The 10,287-nt window shown below is 36.4% G+C and overlaps 1 non-coding gene across 1 annotated transcript; it reads right to left on the bottom strand.

Moving 5' to 3' along the window:
* Positions 1-9,819: 9,819 nt before the first annotated feature.
* On the bottom strand, positions 9,820-9,926 carry LOC112997832 (small nucleolar RNA R71). The gene has a single exon (XR_003262904.1). It is a non-coding gene; the product is annotated as a small nucleolar RNA R71 (small nucleolar RNA).
* Between the last annotated feature and the right edge of the window lie 361 nt (positions 9,927-10,287).

The following is a 10,287-nucleotide window of genomic DNA, read 5'->3' as shown; positions in this document are numbered from 1 at the left end:
AAGAAACCCGCTTGAGAGTTCCACTATCTTGTAAAATCCTTTTACAAGTTCTAAACACACAAGGATAATCCTTCCTTTGTGTTTAGAATTCTTTTACAACAAGAGACCCTCGGTCTCTTAATCCCTTAGAGAATTAAAAAGAGAAGAAGAATGAATCTCTCTTGAAAGAGATAGATTTTACAATCTGAGCGCTCAAATGATTCCTTAATGAATTGCAAGTGAATTGGCCAAGGAATTCTTAAGAGGATAAAACGATTTTGCTCTTTGAGAGAATAGACACTTGTTGTTCTGAAAAACTCTAAGCAAACTCGTGTTCTAAGTCACATATATATAGACCATTGGTGGTCAAGTAAAAACCTTTTGAGAAGTTGTGACTCTTAGAAACATTTTTCTGAAAATCTTGTCTGGTAATCGATTACAGGATTTGTGTAATCGATTACAACTTTTAAAATTTCAATTAAAACGTTTCTTAACTGCTGGTAATCGATTACCAATATTGTGTAATCGATTACACAGTCTAAAATTTGAATTCAAATATTTAGTAGCTGTTGTAAAGCATTTTTGGCCACTGGTAATCGATTACATCCTCTGGTAATCGATTACTAGAGAGTAAATTTCTTGGAAAACACTTTTTAACTTAAATTACTTGGCCAAACCTTTTGCTATATCCATTAGGAATTCCCTTCCTAAAATACTAGTGATCATCTTTGATGTTGTGACTTGTATTCTTGAATCATTGTCTTGAATTTAAACTTGAAAAGCCTTTGCATCAAATCATCATGATCATCATCAAAACACCAAAGACATTTGCTTCTACAGATACACAACATGCACCTGTCAATGCATTTCCGATATCATCAACATTCCATTTCAATGTCTTTCTCAACATAAACATCATTCCATTTCAATGACATCATCAATAACCACAACAACCTCATTCCATATTGACATAACCATCAATAATAACATCAATTCATGTTGACATGATCACCATTAACAACGTCATCTCAAATCAATATCATCATAAATATCAACATCACCACATATCAATTAAAGTCACCAATAGCAACATCAACAATAAGTCGCATTCCGCATATAAATATATTTTTCATGCATGAGGTTCACACTCCCCAGGTCTTCAAACAACACAAGTTTAATAAACAATAATGTTATTCATCAACAATAGATATATCGCATCCCATTCGTTAAAAACATAGTTTTTCTTGAAAACCAACATTCTCATCAATACCAAATGTATCGCATCCCATTAGTTAAAAACGTAGTTTTCTTGAAAGAAAATCAGCATGCAACAGGGACAGACAAATATTCTTATAGCTAGGTTCCCTGACCCTAACTATGGTGTCAAAACCGTAAATTTTATAATAACTCCCCTCACCTATCGTGAGCTCTCCATCAGTTCCTCTTTGCGTTACTCATAGGTCTCTCTTGTTCACGCTTGTTCTTCCAAACGTAAGTCTCTATATGCCATAACGAAGGAATTTTAGCATAGGTTTCAAAAACAAGGTCAAAGGCAATATTTGGGGTCAAATACCACTATCAAAACATAAAGGGCTGACGGGTATTTCGGGTTCTACAGAAAAGAAACATCATTTTGAAATTCCGATCATGCCAATGTGACAGGGGTTCAGTGAATGCCACAAAAATAACCTCAATTTTATAAAAAGATAACTTTTACAGTGTCTCATTCTCTAGGGTTTTTCAAAGGAAGTGTAAAAACACCCTATTACAGTACCCAACACATAAGAGACACTAAGAGGAACTCAAACTAACTAGGAGAAGGTTTAGAAGTCAAGATTACCTCAAAGAAACTATGAAATGGAGGATTGAACGATTTTCTCCACCAAATCCTTAAGGAGGATTCTGAGGATTCCGCTCTGATTATAGTGTTCCTCTTGGTGTGGGGGGTTCAACAGCAAGTAACGACGGCTCACGGCAACCACCGGTGGTCTAGGGTGGTGAAAAATGAGGTTTTAGGGTTTGGGTGGCGTTTTTGGAGAAGAGGAGAGTGAAAATCGTGTTTTTCATGCTAAGGACGTATTTATAACCAGCAAATTTCGTTTAGCGGGCCTGTCGCACTAAGCTGAAGTCCACTTCTTACGCTTAGCGCCAGAATTTAGGCTTAGCGCAACCCCTTTTGCACTAGGGCTCGCTTAGCGCACCTTTGGGCCACTCAGTGCAATTCCCCTCAGTTGGAATTGGGCTTAGCGCAGCTTTGGGCCGCTCAACGCAATTCCCCTCGGTTGGAATTGCGCTTAGCGCGCCATTCTCGCTTAGCAGGAGACCAAAAGTTATTATTTTCAAAATCCCAACGGTCAGGGGATATCCAGACAAAATGTGAAGACGATCCAACAGTTAACGAATCTGGTATCGCGATTTCATTGAACTAGGTTTTGGTAAAATCTAAAATCTCATACTTTCAACTTAGCTCAACAAAACTCCACATAATTCAACATCCATATCTAGAAATTCACACATGACTAGTTCAAGGCATACTTCAACTCATTCAAGTCTATCATATAGTCAAATAACACAATAAATACAATTAAACATCGATTTATAACTTATAATATCTCAGGGTGTTACACTTCTTGGTCTGCACTAGTGGTGGACTTCATGGTTGTGGATTGGGAGTTGGGGTTGCCTTATTATTAGATGAACTAGAGTCATTGAAGGATGAGATCTTGATGGGTTCCTTTAGGGTCAGGGGCTTGCATCCAACCCTTGTCTTCCTCTTCTTTGGAAAAAAGAAGAGGATGATTGGCTAATCAAGCCTCTGCTTCTTTTGGACAAGAGGTTCTTCTTTTTTTGATTTGCGCTTCCTTGGGATTATCAGAGGGCCTTCGTCCTCTATTTCACTCATATCCCTTATCTTCTGAGCCTTTGTAGCTTGCTCAGTGATTTTCCCTTGACTCCTCCTGACTAGAGTAGTCTATGGACGAATCCTTTGGGACATAACTGGATGAGAGGTCTGGACTTGTCATGAATTTTCTTTGTTCATTGCTCCTTGGGGACAATCTCTTGTTGTTGTTGTTGTTGTTGGCCTTGCTTCCTAGTCTGGACCTTGCCCTTTTTCTCTTTAAGGATTCTTTGGACATTTTTAGCAAGGCTAAAGGTTTCTAGAGCCTTATATTCATCACCAATAGTCTTGCCCAGTTTTTTTTTACCTCTTTTGTTGGATGTCGTCTTGATCTACTAGAGGAGTAGGTGATGTGCCATCATTTTCTTCTATTTTCTAAACCCTTTTTGCACCATTTTAATTACTGATTGGTCTTAATTGTCAATTAATCAGGCAATTTTATTATTTGGGCTCATTTAGCTAATTTGATGTTTTTAATCTAATTTCAGGAATTAATGAAACATTGGGCTTAATCCAGATTTTGGTTATGGACTTGAAGAGGGCAAATAAAGCAGCGCTTACCTTAGTTAATTTCTAATTAGGAAATTTCGCAATTTTATTTTATGTTGTTCAGTGTTTATTTCGTTTTGGGCCAGAGTATTGTAATAGGGCCCAGTGACTTTGAGTGACTCTTTTTAAATAGCAGCCTTGGGATTTGTGCAAGGCTATTCTATTATGATATTTTATTATTCAGAGCTTTTGTTTGAGGTTTTTACGTTTTTCTGTTCTAAGGCTACTGTTTTCGTTCTTAATGCAATTTTTCGTTTTCTGCTTCTAATTACAATTTCGTTCTTGCTTCTTCTACTTTCATTTACGTTTCTGTCTCATTTACGTTTCTGCTTCATGTTTCATTTGCGTTTTCTGTTTGAATCTATGGAAGGCTAGTTTTTCTGGTGTTGTTTCCTTTTGAGGATGAAGCCCAACTCTCTTTGAGGTTTCGTTTGTAATGTGGTTTCCTGGCAGTTTTCCCTTCATCAGTTATCCCAAATTCGTGAACATTAATCAGTGCACGCTTCGTGTTCGATTAATTGCCTCTGAGCCTAACTTGCGTTCATGCTTAATGGACGAAGGGCTAACTGGTGTATGTGGTGCCTAATCACGTATTGACAACCCTAAGTTGATTTTCGCTTAGTAAATTGAAATAGGGTTGGATTAAGTGGTTGACTGTTAGGGACGAATTCTCCATAACCCAGGATAAGAGAATGGCTTTTGAATCAGAGGAAACAACCCGTTTTTAATATTAGTAGTTTCATATTCCAGTTTACTTGTTCTGCTCTTTAATCACAAAACAAACAAACCCCCCCCCCCCCCATCGTTACTGTTACTGCGCAAGTATATTATGAACATTTGGCTTGTCATTGCTCGTTGGGAAACGACCTAGGATCACTTCCTAGATACTGCATTTTCATGTTTATTTGATACGGGTACGGCCTCGATCAGTAGGCCTGTTCCTCCTTATGTCTACTTTCATTGCCTTTAGGTTGACAACACTAAAGTGTTGCTGTCTAGCAATGAAGGTTCTTTTACTGATGATGGACTGCTTGGGGTCTTCATCCAATCTTTCAAAGACATGGAATACTTGGTGTTCCTAAAGGAGTTTGTTGATGAGGGCAGCATAGTAGATGTCATCCATTCATCCCAAGGTCTTCATGTTCCTTAGTATGCTGATGTAGATAGTGTGTGAAAGGTTGATAAACGTCAAATTTACCAGATTTTCATATGCATTTTGTGACATTTATTTGGCATTTTAGTCAACTTTAGACCTTATTTTGAATCAAATTATCTTTAAATTCAGTTTTTACTTTGTCTTAGGTAGAATTTTATGTTTTTGATACTTTTAATGAATTTTTTTATAGTTTTTCAGTAAAAATAGGTCATTCTAGCAAGAGCTCTAGAGGCACAAAATCAGCAGAAAGTTCGAGGAGAAATTGCGAAAATTGAAGATAAAAGCTAGGAAAATCAATAGCAAAATATTTTTCAAGGATAAATCAACTGAAGAAGAAGAAGATAATTACTTGAATTAATTAGAGATATTATTTGTTTGTAATTTCTTATGATTATTTCCTTAATTAAACCTAGCTATAATTCTATAAATACGAGGCTAGACATTCATTGTAACATGTAGAAGTCCCGAACAGTTCTTAGAATTATATTTTAGACTTCCACCTACTAGACGCCTCCATTATTCCATTAGACACTCTAGGTTTCATTGTATTATTTTTATGAGTGCAATTTCTTCCACCTAGGAAAGGAAAGGATGAACTTTGTTTCGCTTTAATTCTATCAATCCAATACTTCATTTTGAGTTTTTTATTTGTTTATGTACTTAATGCTTTTATTTAGTTGGCCATCTTATAGATGAAATCGGGAATTTACTTGCGCTTTGGCGAGCCTTGTCTTTCTATGTACGTTCCTTCCTTTTTCTTCATTCCTTTATGTCATATTTATAGGTAGAGAGATGCTTGTAATTGTGGATAGTATCTTCAAGATTGAATGTTATGACCCTTTTGCAAATTGATTGTTTCCTGAAATAAGTGGATACTATGCATTTCTGTCTGAAAGGATCAAGACTTTCCATATCTTTCATTCATGACTCAATATGATCATTAGACATATAAAAGAAAATAAAAGATAGATTTGCATATATGTTCCTTTTCAACAAAATCATATAAACTAGACTAAATTAATAATTCAAATAAAATTCTTATTCCAATTATTGTTTGGATGCATTGAATGAGTACTTCTTACTTCCTGTAGATGAGGTATCCACTAATGGATAAGTCTCACCTGGTCTTGCTTCTAGTCATCAAACCTGTTGACTTACATGCAACAAGGTGGTTAAAACAAATTTATATTTTTGCTTTCATTAAAACCTTAGGAGATGTCTGGGTCGTCCAATGATAGATCGTCTAGTGTCTAACAAAGGTTGTGACAAAACAAAGAAAGGTTATTCACACTAACAAAGTATAGATTACAAAGAAACTTATGCACCTATAGCTCGTCTAAAGGCAATACACATTTTACTTTCATTTGTAGCATTTAGCAATATGAAGTTATATCATATGGATACAAAAGAGGAAATTTGTGTTGAACAACCTCCAGGATTTGAGAGTGAAACTCTTCCTTATTATGTTTTTAAACTCAACAAATCCTTATATGGACTTAAGGAAGCTCCTAGAGCTTGGTATGAAAAGCTAAGTTCATTTCTCTTGAAAAATGGCTTTGAGCGAGAAAAAGTTGGCATAACTCTCTTTCGCAAAAACTATGATTCACAACTTTTATTAGTGCAAGTATATATGGACGACATCATTTTTGGTGCTACTCATAAAATGCTTTGTGAAATTTTTTCTAAGCTAATGTAGATAGAGTTTGAAATAAGTATGATGGGAGAGCTGAAATTCTTTCTTGGACTACAAATAAAGCAAACACCTAATGGTATCTACATTCACCATACCAAGTATATGAAAGAACTATTGAAGAAATTCAACATGAACGATGCAAAAGAATTGAAGACTCGAATGCATCCTACAATATACCTTGAAAAGGAAGAGGAATCAATAAAGATGGACGGAACTCAATACAGAGCAATGATTGGACCATTGCTCTATCCCATGACAGTCAGGCTTGATATCATGTTCAATGTTTGCCTATGTGTGAGATTTCAACAAGAATCAAGGGAAGTTCATCTAACTACAGTTAAACATATCTTTAGATATCTTATTGGAACTCATAATCTTGGTCTTTTGTTCAAAAGAAGAGAAATTTTTAGGCTTGCTAGCTTCTACCGATAAAGTTCAAAGGAAGAGCACAAGTACAAGCTATCACTTTGTTGGTGGAAACTTAGTTACATGGATATGAAAGAAGCAAAGCTTGACTAGCTAAAGCTAAATATATGTCAACAACAAGAAGTCGTGCTCAACTTCTATGGATAAAAAACCAGCTTGAAGACTATAATATTCATGAGAGTAAAATTCCCATCTATTGTGATCATAAAGTTGCTATTAGTCTTTCTAAAAATCCCATATTTCATTCTAGAGATAAACATAAAAAAATTAGGCATCATTTCATAAGAGATCATGTTTAGAATGAGATAATGGACTTATAGTTTGTACCCATTGATGATCAGCTTGCTGACATTTTCACAAAACCCTTGACTGAAGAGAAATTGATTTTGCTAAGAAATCTCCTTGGAATGATGTTTGTTAATGAATTAATTAATTTCTATGCGTCGTCCACTATTGAATCAAAGGACCTATTGATGTGCCATCATTTTCTTCTATTTTCTAAACCCTTTATGCACCATTTTAATTATTGATTGGTCTTAATTGTCAATTAATTAGGCAGTTTTATTATTTGGGCTCATTTAGCTAATTTGATGTTTTTAATCTAATTTCAGGAATTAATGAAACATTGGGCTTAATCCGGATTTTGGTTGTGGACTTGAAGAGGGCAAATAAAGCAGCGCTTACCTTAGTTAATTTCTAATTCGGAAATTTCGCAATTTTATTTTATGTTGTTCAGTGTTTATTTCGTTTTGGGCCAGAGTATTGTAATAGGGCCCAGTGACTTTGAGTGACTCTTTTTAAATAGCTGCCTTGGGATTCATGCAGGGCATTCTATTCTGTTATGCTATTCATTATTCAGAGCTTTGTTTTAGGGTTTTTCGTTTTTCTGTTTTGATGCTTCTGAGTTCGTAATGCAATTTTACATTTTCTGCTTCTAATTACAATTTCGTTCTTGCTTCTTCTTCTACTCTCATTTACGTTTCTGTTCCATTTTACATTTCTGTTCATTTACGTTTCTGTTCATTTACGTTTCCGTTCATTTACGTTTCTGCTTCATGTTTCAATTGCATTTTCTGTTTGAATCCATGGAAGGCTAGATTTTCTGGTGTTGTTTCCTTTTGAGGACGAAGCCCAACTCTCTTTGAGGTTTCGTTTGTAATGTGGTTTCCTGGCAGTTTTCCCTTCACCAGTTATCCCAATTTCGTGAATATTAATCAGTGCACGCTTCGTGTTCGATTAATTGCCTCTGAGCCTAACTTGCGTTCATGCTTAATGGACGAAGGGCTAACTGGTGTATGTGGTGCCTAATCACGTATTGAAAACCCTAAGTTGATTTTCGCTTAGTAAATTGAAATAGGGTTGGATTAAGTGGTTGACTGTTAGGGACAAATTCTCCATAACCCAGGATAAGAGAGTGGCTTCTGAATCAGAGGAAACAACCCGTTTTTAATATTAGTAGTTTCGTATTCCATTTTATTTGTTCTGCTCTTTAATTACCAAACAACCAAACCTCCCCCCCCCCCATCGTTACTGTTACTGCAAGCATATTATGAACATTTGGCTTGTCACTGCTCGTTGGGAAACGACCTAGGATCACTTCCTAGTTACTGCATTTTCATATTTATTTGATTCGGGTACGGCCTCGATCAAATTTGGCACCGTTGCCGGGGAGCAGTGCCCAAAGGTTCATAATAGCTAGCTAGTGTTGTGTGTTTAATCCTTTCGTGTTTTATGTTTAATTGTTAGTATTGTATTAGTATGTGTGTTAGTGTTGATTAGTGTCCTGGTATTTTGTTTAATGTGTGTTCTGTTTCAGTTTTACCATTAAGCGTTTTCCCTGTTTCAGTCTTGGGTGTTTTGCTGTGAAGATTGTGCTTGAAAACAGAGTAGTAGTAGAAATCAGCTTGCGGAAAAACAGAGTAGTAGTAGAAATCAATTAGAGACGGATTTTAGCGACTACCCATGCTGAATTAATTGGGATTTTTTGTTTTAGTAGCTAGGGTTGTTATTTTTGGCTGAATTTTTTTGTGGTAACTTCTTTTAATCCATATTTTGTGGGAAAAATAGCTAGAGCCTTTAGTTTGGTCAGATTTGAAAGTTCCAAAAAACTAGCAAATTTTGTGTTTGTCAAAACCTCAAACGGCCATAACTTTTGCTCCGGTTATCAGAATCGCAATTATTATATATGCATTTGGGGTAGAAAAAAATTTCCTACACCATGGCAGCCTGCTATAGGCTGGCTGAGGTCTCCATTGTCCAAAAAAAGCGATTCTGTCAAAAGTTTTTTATTTTTCAAGTTTTATTCACTTATTTTTCTTAACCTACCAATTTTAGCTTTCATAGTTAGACTTTGAATTTTTGTCTGAAATTTTTTGTGCTATCTTCTCATCATTTTATAAGGTTGCTCACAAAATTTCAAGTCATTTGGATATCATTTGAGGGTAGCTGTAGTTCAAACCTACACCTTTATTTACATGACAAGGCAACTAGTTGTGTGCATGCTGAATGTAGTGTATGACTAGAGGCAATCCATCTGACTTACAATCCTTTGATCCTGAGATAGATAGGACATTTCATAGATTAGTTAGGCCTCATTTTATACCTTTTGATCATTCTGAGCATTCCATAACTGGTGAATCTGTGCATTCTGTTATTGGTGATTTTGAACATCCTGATCTTGAGCATTATAATTTTGAGCATTCTGATTCTGAGCATTCTGATTTTGCACATTCTGAGAACATGGCACAACCTCCACCTCGTGAGAGGACTCTAAGGGAAATGGCTGCACCTGATTTCACCTATGAAAGCTTGTGCATCCAATACCCTGATGAGGATGTCCCATATGTTCTTAAAACTGGATTGATTCATTTGCTTCCAAAGTTTCATGGCCTTGCAGGTGAAGACCCGCACAAACATTTGAAAGAATTTCACATTGTCTGCTCCACCATGAAACCCCCAGATGTCCAAGAGGATCACATATTTCTGAAGGCTTTTCCTCATTCATTAGAGGGAGTGGCAAAGGACTGGCTGTATTACCTTGCTCCAAGGTCCATCACGAGTTGGGATGACCTTAAGAGAGTATTCTTAGAAAAAATTTTCCCTGCTTCTAGGACCACAGCCATCAGGAAGGATATCTCAGGTATTAGACAACTCAGTGGAGAGAGCCTGTATGAGTACTAGGAGAGATTTAAGAAACTATGTGCCAGTTGCCCTCACCATCAGATTTCAGAACAACTTCTTCTCCAATATTTTTATGAAGGACTCAGTAATATGGAGAGAATTATGATAGATGCTGCCAGTGGTGGAGCCCTTGGAGACATGACTCCTGCTGAAGCCAGAAATTTAATTGAGAAGATGGCTTCCAACTCCCAGCAGTTTAGCGCCAGAAATGATGCCATAGTCATTAGAGGAGTGCATGAGGTAGCTACAAACCCATCTGCATCATCTGAAACTAAGAAGCTTGAAGGCAAACTGGATGCATTGGTTAACTTGGTAACCCAGCTAGCCTTGAATCAGAAATCTGTACCTGTTGCAAGGGTTTGTGGTTTGTGCTCCTCTGCTGACCACCATACAAACCTTTGCCCT

Source organism: Glycine max, chromosome 1 (genome assembly GCF_000004515.6).
Source record: "Glycine max cultivar Williams 82 chromosome 1, Glycine_max_v4.0, whole genome shotgun sequence".
Classification (NCBI taxonomy): domain Eukaryota; kingdom Viridiplantae; phylum Streptophyta; class Magnoliopsida; order Fabales; family Fabaceae; genus Glycine; species Glycine max.
Note: the sequence above shows the minus strand (reverse complement) of the source record. Positions and strands in the feature narration are given on the sequence as shown.